Raw genomic sequence first — 15,355 nt, 5'->3', positions numbered from 1 at the left:
GCAGGTCATTTCTCAGCCAGACCACTGCCAGCCTCTGGAAGACGGGTTCCCACCTCAGTTCCACTGCCAACAGGACTGACATGGACTCATCAGTCGAGTCCCAGGGTTTCTCTACAGTGCAAGAAATGAACCAGATTCTGGGAGGAAGAGGGGATTTTGAGCCTGTTTGCGTGTAGATGGTGAGATCTGCTCCACTTGGAGAGCCTTCCCACTGATCAAGACCCTTGCCCTGGAAATCATTAGCTCTGAAGAGAAGTGGTTTAGGGTAAGGGAGCTTTCTCACTGAGAAGTGCTGAGCTAGATAGAGTTTAGCAGCCGTTATGGTGATGAAGAGCAAGTCTCTTGGCCTTTCCCACGACACAGGACAGCCACATGACATTTTACTGGCAGGTGTGAGCTCACTTGGAGATGGCCAAAAGTCACGCAGTCAAACAAGAATGGTGCCAAGCCCAAGCCAAGTATTTTACCTTCCAGTGAAACTCCTTAGCTCAGCACCACAGAAGTGCAGCCGCGTGATTTCTTTCTGGTCAGCTCAGAGCACAGGCACGCATCTGCCTTCCAAATCTTCTCCAGCTATTCCCCTTCCGAAGTCTCTCAAGCCACTAGTGGTTTACACCCTTGCTTGAAAACCTCGAGTTTCTCATCCTCACTGTTCCCTCCACCCCAGGATCCGGCTGTGTCAGCAGCTACGGCAGGGCTCAGGCACGGCAGCATCGCAGCAGCTGGCCCACCTGTAGCCTCCCAGCTCACCAAAGGGTTTTGCTAAGGGAAGCTGGAGGACGGCCAGTTCTAGAAGCTTTTAGAGAATGAACGTAATGGCAGCTGTTTCCTATCTGGAAGCAGAAGGGCTCTGATCTCAGCCTGTGCGAGTCAGTAGTCAGGATGAAAGGAATGTTTTCCCCGTTCTTTCAAGTCAAAACCCTACCTCGGGTGCAACGAGCAGTAGATGTAAGCCCTGAAATTCTGCTCAGCCATGATCAAAACCGCTGCTTAACAGGCAACAACAAATACGAAGCCACAGCAGGGTAGGTCCCAGAAAACATAACATCAGCCCAAGTAAACATCTCTCACAGTATGAGAAAACCACGACTAGGTCATGGTATGCATGCCCTTATCAACGGACTTGGGTTTAATGCATGTATCTGAAGGTTTTTCCATTGAGAGACCACCAGCTGTATTTGAGGCTGGCTTCGAGCCGGAACAGCGTGTCCCTGCCCACCCACCGGCCCGTGCACGAGGCTCGTGCAGCTCTCCTGGCGCTCACGAGCTGCCTGCTGACCCAGGGTGCTCCTGCACCGGCCCTGAGCTCCGTGCATCACGTACAGCACGCTCCCTCAGCCCAGAACACCTCGGCACTGCTCTTCCCACTCCTCAGATTTACCCAGTTCGAGGCCGCGAATTGTTTCCCCAGCTAATTTCGTCATTAGCACAACAGCCTGCCAAGGTTCAAACAGCAGCAGCACGGGCTGGTGCCAGGTTCACTGCCTCAAGTCCCTGCTCAGAGACCCTGGATGCTAAAATCGAGCCATTTGGGCGTACAACAAGTTCCTGGATTCTGAGCAACGTGTCCAGCAATCAGGGTGCAGGAAAGGAGGTAAAGAAGAAAAACAGAAACATCCTCTAGCAGGAAAAAGGAGAGAACTCCGCTTCAACTCTTCTTGGGGAAGGGTTTATCTGGGAAGTGACTTCCACCAGCTTCCCTCAGCCCCGCTGCTGCCAAATCCCTGGCTTCCACCAAGCCTGCTTGCGCTGCCGAGCAGGGGACACTCCGCAAGCTGAAGCTCCCTGCAGCACCCATCTCCCCCCGGTCTCGGTGGCCTCCAGCCAGCCTTTCCCAGCCAAGTAGTGGGGGTACAGCACCATGGAGGCTCTTCTCAGAAAAGCAAGGCTCTCCTTTCTCTTTTCAGAACATCCGTGCCCAAGACTGCCACGACTGCTCACTGCAGGCGTGGTTACATCACTCAGGCTTTTCACACCTCTTAGAAATGGCACAATTCCCTCCCGCTTCCGACTTGACTGCTTCTAAAAGAAATTACCCCAGATACCATGCAAGCTGCAACATAACCTGAGCCTGCCCTTTGCTCCTTTCCATTCAGCTGTCTCTCCTGACCCCACAGAGCACCGCCACTCCAGTGCTCCCCAGAGGGACTGCTCTTCCTGTAGGTCTCTAGCCCAAGCTCTCATAACCTCCTTCCCCACGCTGCCCTGATGATCCTGCTATCTATTAGCCCTCAAGGGAGGTAACATTTTACGGACTCCAACAGCTCAGGATGGAGGCCAGTGCTGACTGGTAACAGAAAAGCCTTTCCCAGAACGGTTTGCAGCTGATTTTAGAGGGGGTCAAAGCAGCCAGCCCCAATCCCTACACCTCCATACAGCCAGCATCATCCCTGGGAAGATTTACCTCCCATTTCCATGGGTAAAGGGTCACTCGGTTCTGCTTTCTGCATATATACATATCTATATATCATGGTATATATACATACCTAAACTGCCCAAGGACTCTGCAGAAGCCATTTTTTTCTCAAGAATCAGCTCAGGCGGTTTTGCTACCCAGTTCAAAAAGGGGATTTCTATCAGTTCCTGAAGTAACAAGTGAGTCCAGCCAAGTGTGAAGCAGGTCACTCCTCTCCTTCACAGCTTTTCACGCCATGTGTTTTGTGTCAAGACCGTGACAAGAGCTGGCCTCAGGGGAGGCTGGAGGAGCCAGCTGTAGCAGCCTTTGTTTGCATGCAGCCTCGCTGCGCACGCCTCTGCGCAGTCCCCAGGTCCCTTCCCTGAGTCTCAAGCCAACACACATCTGCCCCACAGCAGGCGCACAGTTCCTTCCTTGCGATCCACGAGGATGGAGAGCCAGAGATTTATGTACTCCACAATTTTATGTGCTCTCAAGAAAGCTGTGGAGGGAAAACTTCGCCACTCACAAAAGCCTCCATCTGTGAGTTTATTTATCCATGCTGGGAAGGCTGTTTATTCTGTTTCTGGGTGGAAACTACACTGGGATCATGGCTTAATTGTATTGTTTGTTGAATTAATTGCTCTGTTTGATCAGTCTTTCTCCCATAATGCTTGGGAATGAGACATTTTTACTGAACTGTGGGAATGGAGAAGGCTGAAGCTTGTTTCTCCTTGGAAAATGAACACAGACCGGTATGCAGTTAGCAAAAAGGGCTATGGTGGAGACAGTACATGAGCTGCCCAATGCAAATATTATTGCAAAGAACGTATTCAGTGAAGTTAGGCATCCTGGGGAAAGCGTATGGGCCAAAGGCAGAGAAGCATATGCATAAGTAGCATACTGATCTGGCCTTTTGCTTCTTTTTCCAGCTGACAACTGCATTTTAAAAAACTCCTCTGGGCTCTATTTGTGGCTGTGATCGTTAACCTGGCAGTCAAACATGACTGGGGTCTCTCCCCTGTTGCACCTGGACAGGCCTGTGACTGGTCACACAGCAGAGCAACAATCCTGCCCATGCACCCTTTGGTCTGCCTTCCCACATGTTCCAAAGGTCAATGCCCACGTGATGACCCCAAATCAGAGCGAGAAAAAATGAAATAAAAAACAACACAAGGCAATCCAAGGGGAGCAACACAGATGTACAAATTTTGCCAGTTCACCCTTTCCCACAGCAGGGAGAGGGTGTTTGCCGCTGCTGCAGCAGGGTGAGCAGAGGAACAACCTGGCCAAAGAGCCCAAAGATGATCCTGCAAGGTCATGCAGCCAACACTCCTGGGATCAGTGTGGCCAAGGGGATCTGCTGTCAAGGCTTGCTCTTTTACCAGCCAGTGGCCTGTGCATGGCCTCTACCCTCCTCTTCAGTGAATTTTCTGGGTGACCTGATGAGTCACGGAACACAAGACAGAAGAGCTCAGAATTATTTTCATATTGGAGCCCTGTCCCCCTTGGTTTCATCCCCAGCTTTTTTTTTCTCTTTTCCTTTTTACATTTTGCCAGCCAATATCCAGCTCAAATGAACTCCTGCTCATTTTGCACTCCTTTTTTCCACTTTCACAATCACAACGCTCAGCCTTTTAGGTTTCGTTCCTGCCTCTCCCACTTCCCACAAACACTTCCTTCTGCCCGGTGGCCTTTGAATACAACACAATAACTAGCGGCCACGTCTGACATGGCATTTCCCACACACACACTTTTTCATTTCTCTTCTTCCTCTCTGCAAAATGAAACACACATTAAGATTCCAGACACACTGGGGTCACTGCTCTTCCTTGAACTCTTACCCAGGCAGGACATCTCTCCACGAGATATAACTGTCTGTAGAGCCTGGTCTACCCAACACGAGAAGCAGGCACTAAAGGTGATGTGGTCAGCCACACCGCCGTACTCCCACCAGGTCAGCTACAGCCCAAGATAGACAGCAGCACAATTTCTCCGACTGACTAGACACCCCAGCAGAGTTCAGGGAACGGCTCAGGCCAGGAAAGTGAGAGTGCTGGAGGACCGATTCTGCAGACCTGATCCTCCCCAGCCCCTTCCCCTCACCTCTGCAGACTGGGGACCTCCCTTTGGTGGCAGAGGGAGCTGCTGGAGACAGCAAGATGTTTCAATCAGCAAGTCTTGTGTGTCTGAGTCAGACCCCTTCCTCGCTGATAAGGAATGAATACTGTCTGTGTCTGTCCGGGTGCGTCTCACTCTCTATTTCTCTTTTCTCCTTCATAAAGCTGTCAGGCCAAAAATAACATATTAGTGAAAAGAAAAGAAAAAAAAGGAACGTCAGGTGTAATATAATAATGTGATCAGGAGGCTGGGGGAGTGTGCGTGCCTGTCTGGCTGCCGTACCAGAGGATCTCTGTAACGGTGATAAACAGCCGCAGCTCAGAAGTGCCCTTCGTTCCTTCACACCCTGCTCTCCCACTGCCCACATGCCCCCCTCAGACATAGCAAATGGGATGATAAATAGCAGGGAGTATGTACTCAGCACCTTTCCGCTCTCAAAAGCCACCTGCGCTTGGTGCTGCAGGCAAATCGCACACCCGCAGGCCGGGGATGGGAGAATACAACAGGAAGGGCCTGGCCACGCCGGGCTGGGCTCTCTTGTGCCCCATCTCCCCCACCAGATGCACAGAGAAAAGACATACTGAACGAGGCAAGCACAAACAGCTCTTCCCGTGGCTCTTATCAGGCTGTGAACAAGCACATACGGGGAGCTGTGCCAGAATTATCTCCTTGTCCTCAGGCCCTTAGGGGTAAGCCCCTTCCCACCAGGTGTAGCCCCCTGGCCGTGCCATAGAGCTGGGCCAGGGCACCGCTCTCGGACAACCAGACCGACCCTGCTCTGCTGGTGCATCCCACATGTTCCTGCACCAGCTCCTGAAGAGCAGAACCCCATAGGGGAGTTCTCCCCAGCAGGAAGGTGTGAAACAGCGACAGCTTCACCCCTACCACAGATCCCCAGGGTTCGCTTCCTGCCAGCTGTGCAGCACAGGTCCCCCTGATCAGTGCTGCGTCCTTTTTGCTGGCCTGCCCCCAGGAGCTTGCAGGGGCCCATGAAGCTGCGTCCTTCAAGCCAGGCAGGGGCACATGGCCATGGTGCCATTCTGGTCCCTGCACCTCCCAGGCAAAGTACTCGAGCACCTGTCCAGACATACACAGTAAGGTGTGATGGGTTAGTGCTCTGCTAGAAATACCTTCCCTCCTTTAACAGCTTTACAAAGCATTTTCTTTCCCCACTTTTCTCTAAGCCAGCAGTGTGCTCAGGTGGCCAAGAAAGCCAACAGCAGCCTGGCTAATATCAGAAATTGTGTGGCCAGCAGGACCAGGGAAGTGATTGTCGCCCTGTACTCGACTCAGGTGAGGCCACACATCAAATACTGTGTTCGGTTGTGGGCCCCTCACTATAAGAAGGACATCGAGGTGCTGGAGTGTATCCAAAGCAGGGCAACAAAGCTGGTGAAGGGTCTAGAGAACAAGTCTTATGAGGAGCAGCTGAGGTTGTGTAGCCTGGAGAAAAGGAGGCTCAGGGGAGACCTCATCATGCTCTACAATTACTTAAAAGAGACTATAGCGAGGTGGGGATCAATCTCTTCTCCCAATCACCAAGTGATAAGATGAAAGAAAATGGCCTCAGGTTGCACCAAGGGTGGTTTAGGTTGATATTAGGAAAAAAATTCTTCACCAAAAGGGTTGTAAAGTATTGGAACAGGCTGCACACGGAAGCAGTTGAGTCACCATCCCTGGAGGTCTTCAAAAAACGTATAGATGTGGTGCTTAGTGACATGGTTTAATGGTGGACTTGGCAATGCTAGTTTAAGGGTTGGACCAGACAATCTTAGAGGTATTTTCCAATATAAATGATTCTATGAAACCCTTTACGCTGGAACGGGCCACAAGATGTTGACTGTTTATATACAACCTGTCCACCAACACAGGGGCACAACTGTGCGTAAGTGACCTGAAAATCCAGTCACAAGTATTGACTCAAACAGGATCTGGGACAAGACATGCGGTGGGATCACACTGCTGGGGCCAGCTCCAGATTTTAAGGCCAGAAAGGCCTGGTGTTACTATGATGTCTGGCTATTTAACAATTCCTGGCAAAATATCCTCACGGAAACCAGTGTCTCGTGGTGGAGCTACAACATATCTTCTACACTGGTATCCAACACTGCCCGAGAATGATTTCCAGTGAGGGAGAACTGATCGCACCTTCTCGTGATCTGTTCCAGCACCTAAATACTTTTTCTGCAAAGGAAAAGAAAGAGAAGGAATACACAAAGAAGAAGAAAACACATATTGCTCACATATAGGTCTCTGTCATCTTCAACTTGAGTTGGTGGGTCCCATTCTGGCATCAGCTGGCAAGGAGCCTTCAGGTATCAGCTCCTCTCACATGGCACTGTGCATTTCAGCACTTTCCAAAGAAGAACCCCAGGGCACAACACTATCACATTTCACAGTAGTGCACATTTTCCATCCAGGAGCTCTGCCTTGAACGATGACATTAATTGAAATGGCTGCAGAAGTGCCAGGGCTGAGATCCAGCTCTGTGACCTGCTCTGAGTATAGGCTCCTACATGGCTGGTGCAGACTTGCTGGCGCTCTGCCCGCTGCAGAGAAGTTCTTCTTCGCTATTAAATATTCTCCCTCCTGCCCATTCATTTCCATTTCCTCCATCCCATCACCACAAATCCAAGACCAGGAGAACTGACAGGCAGGAGCAGGCCCGTGGCCATCTTGTCTAGTGTCCAATTTGGGGACGTGCCAGGCTGAAGTATAAGATTCCTACCGACAGCACATATGCAAATCAGGTCTCCTTCTGCAGTCTCTAATAACCCAAAACTGATTTAACTCTTCAAACAAAGTGTAAAATCCCTTTCAAAATGTGTGCTACTGTTCCAAAAATTCTGGCTACTTTTGATATGCAAATACAGACCCAGCCTCCGTATAAAACTTGCCAAGTTCTTGATTTCATTTTCTTAATTTCATCCAGTAGCACTGTATTGCACAGTCTGCACGGAAAAATGCAAAGTGTTTCCTTTAGCAGTTGCTAATTAATTCAACAACTGGCCCCTTCCCTTCTTTGTTTTCTATCCTACTCATTTTCAACCTGGTCAGTCACTAAGCATCTAAGGCACCCATGAAAAGTAACAAAGCCATAAAGTCCCTGTGATGATTCTTCAATTAGCTGTACAAGGATGTGCACCGTCACAGAAAAACGTTTCTTCTCCTAATGAGAACTAATGATCCTGTACCTGGGGGTATTCTGCATTAGGATCAAAAGAATCCAATCAAAACCTCTGCAAATTTCTGATTAAACCAGACAAAGGAGAGGAGGAAGGCACCAAGTCAGATGCTGAAGAGATAATAAAATTCCCTTCCACTTCTCCTTCCTAGAAAATGGTAAATCTAATAGGCATGACTAAGCAGCTATGAGGGAAGACATGAACAAATTTGTAAAGCAAAGGGGAGTTTAAAGTTCATCTCATTTTCCCCTTCTGCAACATCGTCTGCAATCATATTATGATTTAAAGGCCACCTTTCCCCCAGTGGGAAGCGGGTGAGAAGGGTGTGATTCAATTTTGCATACCAAACATGATGGGAGAAGGAGAAAGGCCAGGAGGCACTAGCTGAACAGCCGCATCCCTTTGGCACTGTTAAATGTGTGTTTCTTCTTCCAGTTCTTCAGGGTATGGGAAAAAAATATAAAATAATGGCTTGGTGGCATTTTCTGTCCAAGCTTGGACATGAAAAGACTGCACCTCTCACTACTGGGAGCTTAGCCAGAACAAACCCCGATTCAACCAACACCAGCCTTGTGAGACCTTGGTCTGTCTTGAGAAACCCCCTGGAAACCAAGTGACAATCCTACCCTTTTCCAGAAGCTGTCACTGTTCCCTGCTGCAGTTCCAGCTCACCAGAAAGCTGTCACGCTGCTGTTGGCTTACACCTTTCCTTCTTGCCAGCAGGATTAACCTCATCTGTGTTACAGAGATGGCAGCTAGGCTGTGCCTACGGAACAGGAAAGATTATCCTAGGGGTTGCAGAGGAATGAAGCAAAGCAGCAAGTACCACTGCCTAGACACACCCTGCCTGCCCCCTGATTCCTTAGTAGATAACTTTTTTCCAGATAACATCTGATTACAAACAATACTTCATGTCCATGAACGTCTACAGAGGAGTGAAATGCAAGAGGGGAGCCATAAATGGAGGAAGCAGGTGCTGGTGGCTCTCTGCAGCAGGGGAGAGATTTGGAGAACTGAGACCAGCCAAACACAGTAATGGAAGTGCCAGCAAAAGTGATTCAAGAGCCAGCTGGTCTGCTCAAGAACTGAGCAGATCTGGATGTCAGGAGATCTGGACACTGCTCCGTCTTCTGCAAGACCACAGGCAAGCCACTTCGCTTGGCTCCACTTCTTCCTCCCCTGCTGAGGTGGGTTTGTCTTACTAGCAGTCTGGCCGGTGCCAGGGGATCATCAGGCTTAGGCAGAGCCCTGAGCCGTGCTGGAGCCTTCCAGCCCCAGTTGTAGGACCAGGTAATGGCCAGAGTCCCCGCTGTCCCAACATCCTGCCAGGCTCTCCTCTGAGAAGTCACTGCTGCCCCACCAAGAGGACAAGCACGGTAGAGAAGAGCTCACACTCCCTGGCCCCACGCACCTGTATCCTCCAGTTCAATAAAATGTCATAAAAGCAGAGAAATTTCACAATAGACACAAATAGATCAATAGCATTAGAGCTACTCTTAATAGCTGCCTCAGGCTTTTCATACTACACTTTCGAAAATGTCCAGTAGTGAGTAATTAATGACCGAACCAAGTAATTACTTTCTTGATTTTTCTCAAAACTAGAATTCACTGAAAGAACTTTGAGCTTTACTGGTGCTACATAGCAAATTAATTCAGTAAGTGCTGATATTACAAGTCTGGGCTGCCTGTTAAAAAACAGCACTGCTATAAAGTCTGTCTTTTCTTGCTGTCTGATGTAACCCTTTATATGCTTCTCCAGCTCCCTGCGAGAAAGCAACTCAACCCCATATGGCTCTGCACATCAACCCTCAAAGATTTTGCTGCAGTGACCTTGGGCCAGGCAGCAGGGAGACAACTTGTCTTAGAGGAGACACCAGGACCTCAGCTGTCCTGTGCCAGGAGCCCTCAAACGGCAAGCGAAGCAAATCCTCACCTTATGCCGCCACTATCACAACAAGAGAGCAGGAGCGGAGGGAGGAACACGCGGGCTGCTCCAGGAGCCTCTGTGGGAGACTCAGCCTCAGTCTGCCGCCTGCGGACAAGCAGGAGGTGGGCTAGGAGGCATAAAACACCCCCCGAGGAGACACTGACACCCCGTCCTCCCTGCAGCCTAAAGAGGTGGTGATTCCAGGTGTGCCTACACATCCTTATTTTCTCTGCAATTTAGGTGGGAGAAGTCTTGCTAGGCCTGCCCTTTTGGTGTCTTCCTCATCACAGAAGCCAAGAGTGGGTCCACAACAGACTGCCTGACACCCGAGCTCCTTTCACCACATTCCTTTCCAGAGAGCAGGTAACCCATCAAGAAAGGCAAGAGAAAATGAAGATGACCAAATAGCAGTAGACACAGGAAACAGCACAAGGCAGTGCAAAAAAATAAAAAAGGAAGAGATTAAAGATCCTGCCTCTGTCAAGGCAAATACCTCTGTCTCTCCACCAAACCTGTCTCCCAGAGAAAAGGGAAGTATATCTCCAAGTTCTTTCCACCTCTTTTATTACATACACTTGATCTCTGCTGTGAGTCTCATTCCTGAAAACAGCCTGAGCTGTCACCGCAGGACTCTCCACGGCTCCTTGCCTGTGCCTACTGACCCACTCCAGAAACCCAGGACACGGCCTTCCAGCAGCCGTGGCACACCTGCGTACAGCTGAGAGTAACCTTCGCAAGGGGCTTGTAACAAGGCCATTTTTACTCTCTCAGCCTCAGCCACCACAGTCCCTGTGCCCATACCAACCTCCTTTGACAACTTTTGCATCACAAGCCACTGCCATGGGAGGAACTGCTCATGGAGCTCTTCCACAGGTGGAAAACCCAGGAAACTACAAGCTGTACGCTGCCCACTGAGGATCCTGTCACAGCTTCAGGTACCTGTTGCAGTATCTCTGAGGAGGAGGAGGATGGGCCAGGCCACCTGTTACCCATGGCAGCCCAACACACAGAGAAACATGCACAAAACTACAGACCCTCATGTGGGAAGAGGGACGTGAGCTCAGGTCTTCCGAGACCTCCAGCTTTTGTCACCTGGCCCCTCCTTGGCACCACAAGGCATCTTGCACATGGTATCTGAGGCCAAACTCCATAAATGATCCTAGATTTCAGTCATCTGCAGCATGAGATGCTAATAAAATGAGCGTTGTAATTGCGTGTGCTTGTGCATATGCATGTACGTGCCTGCATGAGAAAGAACACCAGTCAATAAGCAAATTACTGAAGTAATCCTTCCATCCCCACCAGTAATGAATTATTGTTTCCCTGCTCCTGAGAGCATGGCTGTAGCTTGGGAGCTTAACATTCAATCTGACATGGACCTATAGCATGCACTTTTAATCCCTTTAAGCACAGTGACAGCTAACAGCAAACCCCTCAAGCAGAGGAAGCACCGCATTTCTTTCCCATCTTTCCATTACCATATTTTTAATTGGCTGGGAATATCCTTTGCTATTGTCAAAACAAATTCTGCTAAATCACTGCCTCAGATTTGAGCAGAGGAGCCTGGAACAGAGAGAGAGAAGCCAAGAAAATCCACCTGCGAATGAAGATTTCTGCAGGTGGGAGCACCGCGGGGTGGCGCGGGGGCAATGTCAGCTGCTGTCAGCTGGCCCCAGCGCAGCACCGTGCCCGAGGCTTCAGTGCAGAGCAGGTGATGGAGAGGTGCAAACAGAGATGGATCTGCTGACTTGGTCAGAGGGAATGTGAGAGGGGAACAGAAATGATTACGGTAAGAAGGATATAAAAAGAAAATACAGTGGCAAGAGTCCATCTGGAAGTTCAGAGGCCAACGGCTGAGTGAGACAGAGCCTGGAGTATGATGAAGAAATAACCAGCTCTATAGAGAAATCAATTTTAAGAACATGAGAGGCAGAAGGCCCTGGAAGGGAGGCCCTGTCAGAGGGAATGCGGGGAGAGGAGGAGGAAGAGGAGATGCAAAGGGAACACTGTACAAATTATGCTCATGCACACAAGCTCCTGACACAAGTTAGAGGCTTTTCCTTGGCCTTGCTTCCTCTCTTCTCATCTCCTCTCTCATCGGATAATGAGGTTTTGACAAAGCCTAAGCATTAGGAAAATAATTCCAATTCTCTGTTTCTTGCTTTGTTTTAAAGAAAATGTTTTTCTTTTTGACCACGAGGAAATAGCTAACCTCTTTCTTCCTAAATAAAACATTTCTCAGAAAGATGCAATTGAAAACAAACAATGCTGAAAGCTGCTGGAAAGGGGGAAGGTGGGAGGTTTCTACCCTGCTCTGTCTTCCCTGTGTCATGAATCTCTCAGGGAAACTGCTCAGCAGGTCCAGAAGAAAGTGCAAATAGAGCTCCAAGCAATTTCTTTTCATCCATCTTCACAGCTGAGGTCAATAAGGAAAAAACTACTCACTCTTGCAGGCAGGGAAGCTGGGGCAGGGGGAGAAGTTGTTTAAACACACTCCAAGCTCTAAGCACACAGCAAACCCTGCTGCAGCCATCAAGACAAGAGCCATGCGGAAACCCCTCCTATGCCCAAGCGCCCTGCTTGCCCTGGGACAGGGCCGAGGAGGAGATGCAGTCCATCTAAACAGGCTCACTGGGCAGGTTGGGGAGGATGGAGCTCCCTGAATTCACCCCAGGACTGACAGACAGCACTGGGCCATGACTTGGATCGGCTTCCCACCTCAATGTATCAGCTAAAGCAGAGGGGGAGATCATTTTCCTCAATGAAAGGCCTAGCACAGCCCCCTGGGACAAGGAGGGGAGTTACAGCCCCCTGTTCGTTGCCTGCTGTGCCAGAGACTCCGCGGTGCAGAGGGTGCTGGCTGCTAGATCAGGCCACAGGATCTCCTTCATTAACAAGCTGCGAGGGGGCTGGTCAGGAAGGCAAATCCTGACTTCATTCACACAGTTAAATGAGGAAAAACAAACACCAAAAGAACCTGACAGAGCAACTAGAAGGATTATCGTTAAGCACAGGTTTCCAGAAGCTTCAGTGTAACAGGAGGTTTAAGTCCAAGAGGGTTGGCTTTGCAGTGCTGGAGAGGCCTTTTTTGTTCTTGCTTTGTTCGGTATAAAATGAGTTCTAAATAAGTCAGCAATGTACAGGATTTGTGTGAAAGCAAGCAACAGACCCTGTTCCATAATGGCGCTGAATGGCTCCGTCTCCTAGGGGAGATCACAAGCAAGCTGCTTTCACCAGCCTCTTCTATCAAGTTAATTTCTCTGCCCTTTTATTATGATGGGCAGCCCGTACGCTCATTTGTGGCACATACAACAAGGGCTATACACAATAATCTGGGCTTAGAGAATACTCAATATCCCTGCTCTGGAGCTAGGCAACATTACGCAGCGATACGGGAAAGACCTCAGGATACAGCACGCCGTAAAGCAGAGTCCCCACTCCATGAGTCATGCCCACAGCCTAGCATCTGCGTTGCACCGGAATATTCGCAAGAGAGCTATAAAATATGGAGATAATTCTACTAATGTCTCCACCATTTAAAGCCTGATTAGCGTTGCTTCTAATATAGCTGGGCCAGGGACTAGAGTGGCACGAGGCATCTGGCCTAGAATTTAAGTGCAGGTGTCAAAGGAGCTGCTGCTTGCACATAGGCAGAGGCAAGGCTCCGTCCTCCTGCCTCTTCTCTTGGCTCTGACCCCAAGCCATCAACAGACCAGGCGACAAATGATTTCTGCCCCTGGAGGGGACAGAGCTCAGCTCCTGGCCTCCTCCCCTGCTCGATGCACAGAGCCCTGCTCAGATGGTTCTGCACGAGGTTGTACGGCCAGAAAACGGAGCAGCTCCTGCTAAGCCACGCAGGTCTGACCCTCTGTCACCCTCATACACAGAGGGCAGCCACGCCATGAGAGGGGTGGCCCTGTGGTCTCCCCATGCTGCACGTGTCAGGGACAGTTGCACCTCATATATGCCTGCTCAGGAACCAGCAAATCTTTTCAAGTTCCAGACCTCATGGTCTCTGGATGCACAGAATGCTGTAGTTAGACTTTTTTTTTTTTTAAAAAGTCCTAAAAAGCTAGGATGGCAGCATAACACACAGGGCAAGAAACCAACAAGGCCTGTTCAAGGAAACAGCTGCAAAGCCACACAGCACACCTTCCCCTACTGCAACATCAAGAAATAGTAAATCTTCCCACCACAGCACAGATGGTATTTGCCATCAAGCAACGTATCACCCAGACAAGTTTCTTAGCCAGGTTGTAACCCCCAGGATGAAAACAAGTAAGGCAGTGAGTTACTGGACCAGAAAAGGCTGGATCTGCCTCTTTCCAGAGTTCCCCAGAACACGGACATGATTTCATCAGCAGCTGCGTTATAAACTGGGCAGCGTTTGCCCTGAAGCAAAACACTTAATACCCCCACGTCGGAACTGCAGACTTATCTTTGGAGGGTCTCTCTGTCCTGGAAAGGCGCGTGGTTGAGCCTGGCAGCCTTCCCACACCGCACCTGCCCAAACACATCTGCTCTGCATCAGGGCAGCACAGAGCTCCAACAGGTGGATTTGGTTTGGATCACCATGACAGCCTGGAGAGGATTTCACACAAAGGACTCCCATTCTGCACCCCAAAGACATCCAAGGCTATGGAGCTGATGGGGACGGGGCAGGTGCACCTCTTGGGGCACATTCTGGGACAGCAGGATGGGATCTTGGAGCACAAGAAGCCCATGCTCAGAGTTTCTGGTCAGGATTTTTTGACCAAATCCAAAGCTCAGCTGCTGAAGCTGAGTCAAAGTTCTTGGAAATTGAATCCCCCTGTACAGAGCAAAAGCAGCGAAACCCACTAACCTGAGTTCTCAGTCTAGGGGAAGAAAATCCTTCCCACACCCCTGACTGGGCCACGTGCTGATCCCACAGAACCGGGGAGCGCAGCCCACACTGCTTTGGCCACTGCTGACAAGGAGCTGGTGTGCCTGCTCCCAAGGGGGAAAGCCATTCCCACCCACCTTTTGGGAGGCCAAGCCTCAAGCAACAAGGAGGCCTGGAGGCAGGGTCACGTAGGCATCCGGCCCCATTCAAACACCGAACCTTCCCACACTCCGGTCCTTCTTCGCACCTCATTTCTAGCTGACAAAGCGAACGCAAGCTGCTCTCTAGCACAAATCCCCTCCTGGTGATCATGCAAAGCCCTTACTTTGGGGGGATGCAAATGAAAGCTTGGTTATGTGTACACAGCCTAAAGGCAGAGGAGATGGCCCTTTCTGTCCCCACGTAAGCTCAGTGCATTTGGAGGCTGCAGCTGGGCCGGGAGTGGCAGGAAAGCAGCTGGTGTCACACCAGTTCGTTCATCCAGTTACTTGATCGGGGCCAAATTGGAGAAGTAGCAGTGTGCAGGCTTCCTTTCAATAATTCCTATCTTCCTTTAACCTCTTCTCATGCCCCCCATCAATTCGTGTTCGGTTCCTATTTCAAGCAAAAGCTTGTGTTTCTTATCACTTACCTGGCTGGTATAAAGAAAACATCCCCCTTCAAAGGGTTTCGAGTAGTCCCTGTGTTTAGCTCAGCAAACCTGCAGCAAGTCTGAAACCAGGCTACGAGCACGTGCCACAGACCAAGCCCAGAGGGCAGGCCATGGCGAGACGCAGCCGGAGATGCTGCCGAACGCAGGGAGCCTGTCCCCACCACCACCCAGGGCAGGCGTGTCCCCAATTCCTCAAGGTGCAGCCAGGTGA

The 15,355-nt window shown here is 50.1% G+C and overlaps 1 protein-coding gene across 1 annotated transcript in view; it reads right to left on the bottom strand.

The window, feature by feature from the left end:
• The window catches only part of LOC310904044 (uncharacterized protein), a 131,022-nt gene that overhangs the window by 92,828 nt on the left and 22,839 nt on the right, over window positions 1-15,355 (bottom strand). The window contains exons 3-6 of the mRNA XM_083848202.1: window positions 8,328-8,467; window positions 6,760-7,467; window positions 5,402-5,593; window positions 4,502-4,680 (exon numbers count right to left, since the gene is read on the bottom strand). The gene's annotated coding sequence lies outside the window, so the exon portion shown is untranslated. The remainder of the gene's footprint in view (window positions 1-4,501; window positions 4,681-5,401; window positions 5,594-6,759; window positions 7,468-8,327; window positions 8,468-15,355) is intronic.

The sequence above is a fragment of the Anser anser genome (assembly GCF_964211835.1).
Source record: "Anser anser genome assembly, chromosome: 9".
Lineage (NCBI taxonomy): Eukaryota > Metazoa > Chordata > Aves > Anseriformes > Anatidae > Anser > Anser anser.
This window is presented reverse-complemented; position numbering and strand designations above follow the sequence as displayed.